The sequence below is a fragment of the Macrotis lagotis genome, chromosome 5 (genome assembly GCF_037893015.1).
Source record: "Macrotis lagotis isolate mMagLag1 chromosome 5, bilby.v1.9.chrom.fasta, whole genome shotgun sequence".
Taxonomy (NCBI): Eukaryota; Metazoa; Chordata; class Mammalia; order Peramelemorphia; family Peramelidae; genus Macrotis; species Macrotis lagotis.
The window spans coordinates 82,096,411-82,109,103 of NC_133662.1; the positions used below are offsets into that span (position 1 = coordinate 82,096,411).

The 12,693-nt window shown below is 35.8% G+C and overlaps 1 protein-coding gene across 2 annotated transcripts in view; it reads right to left on the minus strand.

Moving 5' to 3' along the window:
- The window catches only part of GABRR1 (gamma-aminobutyric acid type A receptor subunit rho1), a 118,674-nt gene that overhangs the window by 56,907 nt on the left and 49,074 nt on the right, over window positions 1–12,693 (minus strand). The window lies entirely within an intron of this gene.

The window sequence follows — 12,693 nt, forward strand, 5'->3', positions numbered from 1 at the left end:
GCTTCCTCCTCTGTATAATGAGCTGGAGAAGGAAACTGCAAACCATTCTAGTATCTTTGCCAAGAAAATCCCAAATGGGGTCATGGAAAGTCAGACCTGACTGAAAAAGATGACTAAACAAAAACAATCCCCATCCACTATTAAATCATACATTACTTTGGTTCATTATTTGGGAAAACTTTGTCTCCACTACTCCTTCAGTACCTACACTAATCCATAGGTCAGGCAAAACCCATAAATCAAATAGCAAAATAATTGCTACTTGACTCAAAATAATTCAATAAATAGTGAGGAGGGAGGAATCACATAGAATAATTCTCAGTTGGGGTGGCTAGGTGGCGCAGTGGATAAAGCACCGACCTTGGAGTCAGGAGCACCTGGGTTCAAATCCGGTCTCAGACACTTAATAATTACCTAGCTGTGTGGCCTTGGGCAAGCCACTTAACCCCATTTGCCTTGTAACCCCCCACCCCAAAAAGAATAATTCTCAGTGCCCATACAAAGATGAGCAGAACCTCCCACATTAGTCATCTGGACATGGTAGCTCACTTATGTAAACCCACTTTTACCTGCTACTGGAGAGGTAAAAGCTGGTGGATCATTTGAGTCCAGGAATTCTGAGCTTCCATGGTCTAAACTGATCTAGTATCTGCACTTAGTTTTGCATTCATTTGAGTCTACTAAGTTGCCTAAGGAAAGGTGAACCAACCCAAGTTGGAAACTAAACCGGTTACAGCACCAGTATTTAACAGAATGAGTGGGACTGGGCACTGAGTAGCCTCTACACTTCCAGCCTCTCACTTCTAGTGAGATAGGGAAATGCAATCCTTTAAGGAAAAAGAAAGAAAGAAAGAAAGAATCTTTGGTCTATGGTGAGGGAGGGTTTTTTCTGTCTGGAAATTTCCTGGTCCACCACTCTGTTTTCATAGTTTTCATGTTTACTTCTGTCTCTGCCCTCTTCCTCTGGAGCCATTGGCCACCAGTTCATTGTGTTGCTACTCTCTGGTTTCTTAACTGCCATCTGATAAAAATCTCCCTTTGCTGCTGCTCCTGAGAACTATCTTTGCTACCAGCTCCATGATTTAGGGTTGGTCAACACATTTTCAGCTCTATCTTTATTACACTTCATTTGTCTGCTTAGTCGACCTACAAAAGAGTTTCTCAGGAAACTTAACAGTTTTTCCCTTATTTCTCTCATTGCAAGGGTTCACTCAACCTCCTTCTTTCAGAATTAGGTAAATCTAACCACAAAATAAACAAGAAGGAAGTTAAGGAGGTGAATAGAATTTTAGAAAATTAGAAAATTTTAGCTATGATAGAACATTGGAGAAAACTGAAGGGGATAGAAATAGATATCTTTTTCTCATCAGTACATGACACCTACACAAAAATTAACCATATATTAGGTCATAAAAGCCTCATTAAACAGAAAAGCAGAAATATTAAATGTGTCCTTTCAGATCATGATGCAAAAAAAAATCAGGTGCAACAAAGGGCCATGGAAAGATAGACTAAAAATTCATTGGAAACTAAACAATTTTAATTTTAAAGAATGAATGGATAAATCATAGAAATAATCAATAATTTCATGTAAGACAATGACCATAATGAGACAACATACTAAAACTTGTGGAATATGGCCAAATAAGTTATTAAGGGAAATTTTATAACCCTAATGCTTATATGAATAAAATGATTGATTTTTTTTTATTTTTGTTTGTTTGTTTGGGGTTTTTTGCTAGGCAATGGGGTTAAGTGGCTTTCCCAAGGCCACACAACTAGGTAATTATTAAGTGTCTGAGGTTGGATTTGAACTCAGGTACTCCTGACTCCAGGGCTGGTGCTCTATTCACTGTGCCACCTAGTCGCCCCGATTTTTTTTTATTTTTGCAAGGAAATGGGCTTAAGTGACTTGACAAAGGTCACTCAGCTAAGTAAGTATTAAGTGAGTACCTGGACTAGATTTGAACCCAGTCCTCCTGACTCCAGGGCCAGTGCTCTATCCACTACCCCCATGTAGCAGCCCCTTCTATAGCTACTTTAAATGGAATTTCTCTTTCTATTTTTGTGGTTGAGCTTTGTTGGTAATATATAGAAATACTGATTATGTATGTGAGTTTATTTTATATCCTGCAACTTTAATTGTTTCATGTAGTTTTTAGTTGATTTTCTAGGATTCTCTTAAGTCTGCCATAACATCATCTGCAAAGAGTGAGAGCTTTGTTTCCTCATTGCCTTCTAATTCCTTTAATTTCTTTTTCTTCTTTTATTGTTAAAGCTAACATTTTCAAGACAATATGGAATGAAAGTGGTGATAATAGACTTCCTTTGTCTCACCCCAATCTTATTGGGAATGCTTCTACCTTATCCTATTACATACAATGCTCACTGATGGTTTATATAAATATGCTTATCATATTAAGGAAAACTCCATTTATTCCTAAACTTTCTATTGTTTTCATTAGGAGTTAGTTTCATAGTTTTCATGTTTACTTCTGTCTCTGCCCTCTTCCTCTGGAGCCATTGGCCACCAGTTCATTGTGTTGCTACTCTCTGGTTTCTTAACTGCCATCTGATAAAAATCTCCCTTTGCTGCTGCTCCTGAGAACTATCTTTGCTACCAGCTCCATGATTTAGGGTTGGTCAACACATTTTCAGCTCTATCTTTATTACACTTCATTTGTCTGCTTAGTCGACCTACAAAAGAGTTTCTCAGGAAACTTAACAGTTTTTCCCTTATTTCTCTCATTAGGAATTAGTGCTGGGGCAACTAGGTGGCACAGTAGATAGAGCACCAGCCCTGGAGTCAGGAGTACCTGAATTCAGGTACTTAATTGCCCAGCTGTGTGACCTTGGGCAAGTCACTTAACCCTATAGCCTTAAATAAATAAAAATTAATAAAATTAATAAAATTAAATAAAATTTAAATAAATAAAATTTAAATAAAATAAATAAATTTAATTTAATTTTAAAAAATAAATAAACAATTTAAAAAACTGTAGCCAATTACCATACCCAAATTTATTTACATTTCTCAGAGCCTTATATGGTTGTCATTTCCCTATTTTTCCACATTGTGTAAAGAAAGTCTATTTTGACTAAACTAGTTTTGACTAAAACTAGCCCAAATATCTATTCCTTTCCCAAATCAGATGGACAGTGGAATCTCTGGTCATCTCTGGTAGGTGTTCCCACTTGTGTTTCTCTGTCAACCTCTATACTTGTTACTAATGCTTGACTTCTAATATAGAATACTGGTAGGGACTGGCCCAAATGTTTTTATCTCTCTGTTTTTACACTTCACAGTGGTTGATAACTATGCTGGCTGACCTTACAGTGATCCTATATAGAACAGTTCAATCCCATTTTGCAACTGTTTTATTATTCATATATAAAGTGGAATATGAGGACTAAGATGATTATAATATCATTACTTCCAAATCCAGAATGTATGTGTAGCTTGTTGTATTATTGTCCAGAGGGCTTTGCTATTAGAAAAAGACAAATGGCAACCAAAGTAATTCTCTATTTGATTCATTCCCTACATTGTACCTATTATTTGGATAAAAATCCATTCATTTAGAGATTGAATTGATGAAGCAAACATTTTGGTATACTATTGAAAAAGTGGCATATTATTTTTAGTTGTTTAGTCATTTCAGGTCCAACTCTGTGAGACCCCTTTTGGGAGTTTTCTTGGCAGACATAAATAAGTGGTTTATCCTTTCTTTCTCCAGCTCATTTTACAGATGAGGAAACTGAGAGAAATAGGATTAAATGACTTTCTCAGGGTCACATTAAATTAAATATCTGAGGTCCAATTTAAATTCAAGTCTTCCTGACTCCAGGCTAGCACTCAATCCACTCTGCCCTCTGGCTATACATTTTCAGTACAATTATGTAATTGTAAATAGCAACACTACAGTAACATCAATATTACATATATACATACACATGGTAAAACATAATATTCATCACCATGAGTTTATATTCAATAAAGTAAAAATGAATGAAATTATGGGCAACGTGGTATGACAATATGCCCATCTTTTAGGATGAGGTTAATAACTGGTAAAAAAAGGAGTTTTTAGAAAAATATATAATTATTTAAATCTCTTGGATATTTTGTTCCATCATACCTGCTTGATATTTTCTTATGTTCTTGTTAAAAGAAAATGTTGATTTTTTTAAAAGATATGGTCATCTTGAGTTACATTTTCTTCAATATTCATTCATTTTTTTCACAAATATTAACTATTTATTATATGCCTTAGTATTCTAGGCACTGAAGAAAATACAAAGATCAATAGGGAAACAATCCCTGTTCTTGGAATTTTCAATTCAACAGGGGAGATAGGAATATACAACTAGATACAATTAGTGTGAATAATGAATCTACTGAAATGGTTGTATTATTCAGTTTCATATTGTATATTTCCATTGGACTAGAATCATATAGAAATAACTATATTAAAAATAAAATGTAAATCCATAAGATAAGTATAAAAGACTAAGAATTCAAATCAAAGTGACTTCATTTGGAGACTCATAAGATTTAAAGAAGGGATTTTAGGATTCCTATAGTTTAGCCCTCTTATTTTAATTGTACTGAACTGGAGGCTCAGAGAAGTTAAGTAGTCAAATACAAGATCACACAGGGAATAACCATCCAAGCCAGGCTTTGAATCCAAGTCCTCTGATTCCAAATCTAATGGTCTCTCCACAATTTGATGCTGTTGCTTCTATCCACTTCCCCTAATTCTTCCATCTGGAACCAAGCTGAATAAATCTATGTTTTACACCCCTTCAAATGCTTAAAGACATCTATCATGTTTCAACTTTTCCCCATCTTCTCTTCTCCCCTGCATCCCAGCCATCATTGATCATTTTGACTTCTGTCTCACCACTGAATTGCTTTGACTGGAAGAAAGAGTGAGGCTGATGATTGCCCAGTTCTGCCTCACTTAAATCCAATTCACAGGCATGTCAAGCTATCAAGCCTCTCATTCTCTTTACCCTTTTCTAGATAAGCTTCAGTTTCTTAAAATCTCTACTAAAATGTGCTCTTCAATCCTTTAATAGTCAGTTAAACATTAAGTATTCTCTAAGGACTAAGGAAAGGCAAAAGACAGTCCCTACTCTCAATGAATTTAATGGAGGAGACAACACACAAACAACTATGCAGAAACAAGCTATAGATAAGATAAATTAGAAATGATCAATATAGAGATAGTACTAGAGGTAAGAGCCCTTGGGAAGGGCTTCCAGAGGAGATGGGATTTTAGCTAAAGAAGCTTTTCCACACCAAACAATACTCTAGAGCCATGACAAGGAAAAAACACAGAGCTAGACTATAGCTCCCTCATCCTGGAAGCTAGTTATTTTGGCAGAGAAGGGATCTGACATTTTTTTCACCATCAATACCTACCTCTGACCAAATGTCATTAATGATCAGTTAACACAAAAGAGGCCCAAGAATAGCAATTTAGCCATCTGCTTGCCTTCCAGCCTGTCCTCCACCAACCAGGGGCATAACCTTTGTGGAAATGAAATCTGATGCTTTTGGTGATGTGGCATCTCCCTCTTTTATCAGCCATAGCTACAAATAAACAGGAAAAGTTTTTGCTATAAAAGTCCTTGGCATTGTCAAATGATTCAGCATCATTAGCGGACATTGATTTAGCATTAGAAATGACATTAAAGAAGATGCATTATCATCTGCTTCATAAAGACCATAGGACTTTTCCTTCTGATTTGTGGCTAGAACGCCCTGGATGCTAAATGTCATAACGGATAGAACCTTGGGCTTAGAATCAGCAAGACTCATTTTCATGAGTTTAAATCTAGTCTCAGATGCTTATTAGCTGGGTGACCCTGGGCAAGTCATTTAGCCCTGTTTGCCTCGGTTTCCTCATCTGTAAAATGAGCTGGAAAAGGAAAAGGCAAATCACTTCAATATCTTTGCCAAGAAAATCCCAAATGGTATCTCAAAGAGTTAGACATAATTGAACAACAACAAAATTAGAATGCGAATTCCTTGAATATGGCAACTATTTTACTTTTTTATTTGTATATTCATTGCATAACATACAATAAAATCTTAAAAAATGTTTTTTGATTCATTCATTACTACAACCTAGGATTAAATTAGCTTTTTATCTTCCATATCTGGGCAGCTTTAATGACACAGGGATCATTAGTTTTATAAGGGAGGAGGGGAGTCTCATTCAAGTGTTTCTAATTGGTTTCCCATCTTTGATTTCTTAGAGATAAAACAAAGATTGACTTGTGAGGTTGCCACTATATAAGCATGAACTATTTAAAGTTTCTAGGCATGGTAATAAAAGCAGTATTAACTAAAATGGAGCAGGGGATAGTCTACCACAAGAGCAGGAGTATGCTGTTAAATGTTTACCTAGCTTTATATCTGCACATTTTTATAATATGCATAATTAATATATAGAATAATAATCATATTCTACATAATTAACATTTTCTCCATTCTTTCATTAAATCTAGATAGCCAACAAAGGGATAAATACTCATCCTGAAAATTTAACAATTTTCCCCCCTCATTCAGTTTTAATTGACTCTATACAAGAAGCATTAGACAATCCCCCTTCCCCTGTCAAAAACCTTGAGGGGGTTTTTAGATTATCACCACATTAAAAAAAGGTTTTACAAGCTTTAAGTTGAAAACTTTTATTTTTCTTAGCTACCCAAAATGTGTGTCGCCCTATTTACTGTCAAAATAGAGAAATGGACAAACCAAAATGCAGTCAGTCTATGTTCCTATTTAAACGAGCTGAGTAGCAAGGTTCACTTCTAATCCTGGCTCTGCCCCATCTGGATGACCATTTCAACTCATCTATTCACTTTCAGCCTCAGTTTCCTCATTTATAAATAAAGGGATTCAACTAGACAACCGCTTAAAAGTCTTCCATCTCTGAAGTTCTCTGCCTCCATTAGGGAAGCAACCTTGCATTTAGCTTCAGCTGTAGAGATTGGATTGTTCTGTTAGAATTCCAGGAAATCTACAGTTGATAACCCACTATGTGTTTTTTTTTTCAATTAGTGTTTTCCTGCCTCTTAATCTCATGCGCCTAGATGTAGTTTTTCAGTTCCACTAAGAAGTTTCAATTCTCTGTTCTTAGAAGCTGAGAATCCCCTTTGAAATAAATACAAGTAACCTTTTGGAATTGTGTGATGTTAACCAGTTTATTAGAGCTTTTTCAGGCTTAGAGAGCCACATAGGTTTAAACTGGATAGTTTTTAAGAAGTTCTGCTGAACTTGATTCTCAGTCCTGCAAATGATGATTTAAAAAAAACTCCAACAAAATGCAACAACTAAAAACACATTTTTTTTGTAACTACTATGTGATAAGCAACAAAACACAGTCCCTGCTTTGAAGGAACCCCTAATGGGAGAAACAACATGCAAATAAATGAACATAAAGCAAGCTCTACAGAGAATAAATAGAAAATAATTAATAGAGGAAAGGCCCTGGGATTGAGAGGTTGGGGAAGGCTTCCTGTAGAACAAGGGTGGGAAACAGTTCTAGTTCTATTGAACTACAATTTCAATAAATCTTGAAGCTTTTTAGGGGTGAATATAGCAGGCTAATTTTTAAGATGAAAATTTTGTATGGCCCGCGAATGATGTTATAAATATCCAAATGGCCCTTGGCAGGAAAAAAGGTTGTACACCCCTGCTGTAGAAGGTGGCATTTTAGTTGTGTAGTTGATAAAGATATAAGGTTCTCTGTGCTTTTGGCAAAGGGCTTGAACCTTTTTAAGGAAAAAAAGCACTAAAGTAATGCTTTATTTTATTTTCAGATTGAAAATGTTTTAAGACTAACTCCATTTTTAGCAATGGTTTAGTATAAAGAAAATATTGACCTGTGTTACCCTAAGCAAGTCCCTCTGTGAGTCTCAAATTTAGTGTCTGTAAAATTAGAAAAATAATACCTGTCCCATTTATCTCATAGAGTTATTGGGAGGAAAGGACTCTATTGGCCTTAGAGGAATACCTAAATATGAGTTGTTCCCATTTTGATGATGTGAAAGCTGAGCACATGGAAGTTAAGGGGTTTCCTTAGGAACCAGGCTAGGAAGGAAGCCAAGGTTCCAGGTAGTTAGTCCTAGGATCATGGGCACAAATACTTGGTGGATACAAAATGAGGACTGGGCTTAGGAATATTGGGAGATGAGGCTCTGAAGGGTCAAGAAGATTTGGGAAGTCAGAGCAGACAATGAATCAGAACCAGGTGGGCAAGCTGGATTCAAGGTGTGAAGGAATCATATTTGTCACCAGGGGTAGCAGGTCAGAACCGAGGCAGACACATAATTACTAGGAACTAAAGGACCAGATGGCAGAGGTGGGTTGGTGGTGGAATGTTCAGGCAAACACTCAGAAACCAGAGCAGCCTCCCATTAGAACTGAGGAAGGACAGGGCCATCAAAACAGATGCAACTTGTGAGTAACAAAACAACACAACAAGCTCAGCCTTTTGCCTTAGCCATTATAAACTAGGTCTGGTAGAAATGATCTTTTTAATGCAACAAGCCTGTGGCAAATCAAAGTATTTGACTAGACTGAAGAGTGAAGGGGAAGGTGGGCATCAAGAACTGCAATTCCTTACACAGATCTTTTACCACAATATCACCAACCATACACAGATCAAATAATTTCTTTTTATAATTTCATTACTGAAACAGAGTACTAAATATCTTCTCCACCCATATGCTTCTCCGATGTCTCAATGTGTCATAGAGGTAACACTGAGGTCTCAAAGCTTATGAGAGTGGAAAGATTGCTCTGATAAAGCCCACAAATCTGGAAAAACTTAGGTTTGGACCTAGTGATAATCAATATGTCTTTTATTTAGGATTATCATAGGTAGTTATCTGGTACAGTGGATAGAGCAAGGGCCTTGAAGTCAGGAAGACCTGAGTTCAAATCCAGACTCAGACATTTGACCCTTAATTTGCTCTGTGTCTTTGGGCAAGATTAGTAGAGCTATCTCTAGTCATCCTGATTCATATCTGGTCACTGGACCCAGATGGCTCTAGAGAAGAAAGGGAGGCTGATGACGTATCACAGCCCCCCTCCCCAATCCAGTTCACAAACTTATCATGGCATCACCTCCCTGATATTATGGCTGCCTTTGAGAAGGAAGGACAAACATCATCATCGTCATGTAATGGAAAGAAACACTAAACCTGAAATCACATCTCAATTCATGTACTTCCTATTTGTCTGACACTGAGTTAGTCACTTGAAATCTCGGTATCTTATAATAAGAAATATAGAACTTCCTCTACCTCACAGGGTTATTGCAAAACAAGAGCTTAATGAATATTAAAGTGCATTTTTAAGTCCAATCATTCCTATCAAAACTTCTATGCCAAATGTAAATCCTTTTTGAGGAGAGAAGGATGTTTCAAACGAATCTTATCCTGTTGCTTCGCGGGTTTTTTTTATTCAAAGAGACCAAAGGATGCTGAGGAGGCATGGAGAAATTTATACCTTTTTATTGTACAACCTTAGTGGTAGGAGACTGAGGTCTATCTGCATAGCCTTAGTTTGCTTCTCTCTCTTGTCCTGTCTGCTCGATGAACATCATTCTACCTGGTTATCCACCGTTGCCCGCTGTCTGCTCTATCCACAAACATAAACTGCCCCCTAGCCTGGACATTTAGAGGGTCCTAGAACAAAACTGGCGTCATGTCATATCTGAGACACTTAAGTATCATAAACTATCAATAAAGCATGTAAATGGCTATCGGGACTGCATATACATCTATTTTAATTATAAACCATAACCAAGTGAATGTCCAAACATGGATCTTATATTCAGTCAAACTGGACCACTGTTATTAAGGAAATTCATATTCACATTGGGACAAATGGTTTATCTCACATACATATATTCTAATATTAGGAAAGCTACAAACATAACAGACCATATTAACAACAATAATAAAAACATATGATTATATATATAGAATATATATATATATATATAGAAAGATCCCAATATTAATGTCCATTTCTGTTCACAACATTTAAAAGCAGAAGATAAATTATTTCTTAATAAAGAGTATCATCATTATTACACTGTGATCCTTCTTCATATGGTAATTACTACCTATTCTCCCCATTAAACTGTGAGCTCCTTGAGAGCAGGGACTTTTATGAAACTTTATTTGTATTCCCAGCTCTTACCTAGCATAAAACTTATCAGATTAAAGTAGCTGCTTAGTGAATGCCTATTGACTTAAAGCCAATTACCTATAATGGAGAAAGTCTGTGGTCTTTACAATAAGATCAGATGTAAAGCAATGATGTTCATTGTTACCACTCCATTTTGATATTCTAAAAATTTTAGCCTAGCAATAAGACAAGAAAAAATAACTTAAGGGAATAAACAAAAACAGAAAACAAAATTATCTGCTATAAAAAGAGTAAGAGCTCTTGACCAAAAGACAGAGAGGATCACAGGTGATAAAATGAATGATTTTGTTTACTTAATATTTAAAAGGTTTTGCACAAAAATAATGCAGTTAGACTTAGAAGGGATATAATTAATCAAGAAAAATATTTGAAACAAATTTCTCTAGTAAAAGTCCAGTATCCAAGAGATACAGGGAATAGATGCAAATATATAAATACAAAAGCCATTTCTCAACAGATAAATGGTGAAAAGATATGAATAGGCAACTCTCAAGGTGAGAAATCCAAGCTACCAATAGCTATATGAAAAAATATTTCAAGTCATTAGTAATAAAAAATGGAAATAAAACAAATCAAGTACTTATCTCACATTCATCAGGCTAAGAAAGATGATAAAAAAGAAAAAAATGATAATTATTAGGAGAACAAGTGTAGAAGTGAGAACTAGAAGAATTTATACAATAATAACACTATAGAGAAAATTTAACTTTGACTCTAATCAACCAAATGATAAACCAGGAGTCTGTAGATAACGAATAATAAATAAACCAAAACAACAAACAAGAATCAGAGAAGTTATACAGATTAGAGTACAAATTAGAATACACAAAATAGAATTAACTCTTTAGCTGAGAGCAAGATGACTCTCAGCTTAAACCCAAAGTTAAAAAAAAATATCTATCCTAGCAATCAAGAATCTTAAATGTTGAACAAATACAGAGATATGGTGGGGTCAGCTTTCCATTTGTGTCTGCTGTCTCTCTGGAATGTCTTCTGTCTGCCTGTCTCCTCAAAAAAGTTCTGCCACCAACTCAGTAAGTCTCTCACTGGAGCACACATAGTTACACTCAGCTTTCTCTTTATCAATTCAGTCACATCTGCTGCTTTACACAAGCAACAAACAAAATGCTCCAGGGTTTGGGTGGAAGCCCAGTTACAATCCTATAAGAAAATATTCATTTGCCAATAATGCCAAGTTAATAATAATAATAATAATAATAGAATATTTTTAATGTTAATATTAAAGTTGTGAGTTTAAACTCATCTGATGAAAAGGGGATCCCAGGTATTGCTTTTTTCCATTTTCTAGCAATTTATGAGGTCTATGGAATGAAAGAGGGTCAAGTTTATGGAACATGTGCTCTGGTTTCATAATAATGTTGACACATTGGTAATGGAGACACATGATCTGGGTTCTTTCCAAAGAAGAGGAAGGATCAGAGATTCTCGGTAGGTGGTAGAGAAAAGGTCTATTGGGCTAAATATGCATTCAGGTCTCTAATTAAATGATAAACAAGATTAGATGCTCTTGGCTGATCTTCTGGCTCCAGTGAAAGGAGGCATTGTGCCAAAGAAGACTGGTTGTTGAGCCAGGAGAATTCACCTACTGAGGAGACTCAAAAAGAAAAAAAATTTCTGTGCTTATTCTAAGCTAAGTGAACCCAGGACAGTCTCTTGCTAGTTTTATGTTCAAAACTGAAACAAATTGAGACACCTACACCTCATTCAACAATTAACAAACTGAGATTTACTTAGCCCTAGTAGAATATTCAACAAAGACAGACATGGAGGACTCCTTGAGTTGATTTAGATGAGCAAGGCTCCCTTGCCCAAGTTGTCCATTATGGTTCACCAGCCAAGTATTAGAGAGTACCTAAAACTTCTTGTGGTTCTTTTGAATTCAGGCAACCAGGAAATTATGTCATATCTTGAATCTAGTTCCTTGAACTGTTCAAATTTGCTCAGGATAATGTTTAGTACCATTTAAGGGAAAATTAAGTTAACTAGCATGAGGTTTGGAGTAGGACATTGCTCTCAACAGAACTTTCATTCATTTTTTTCCTCTTTTGAGGAAAATTTCCCTCATTCTCTTCTTCCTTCTCCCCTAAAACAGAAGAAGAGATGCCTAAGAATCCTAAATTCAGTCTCAGGCAACCATATGTAAAGAATGCCATATTTTGAGGAGCTAATGCAAATTCTTGCATTTAATACTTCAACAAATGTGATCTGTGCCAATGAGGGGAAGATGCATTATGATGAGATCATGGATTAGTTGAAGTATCAATTTATTTGAGGGTCTTACTGTTGAAGACAAAAGAAGGATTTTAAGTGATCATATAGTTAAGGAAGGATGGTACCTTGTTCAATCTATTTTAAACAGATGGAATTAATTAATTATTTTTTTTAAAGTTTTTGTAAGGCAAACGGGGTTAAGTGGTTTGCCTAAGGCCACACAG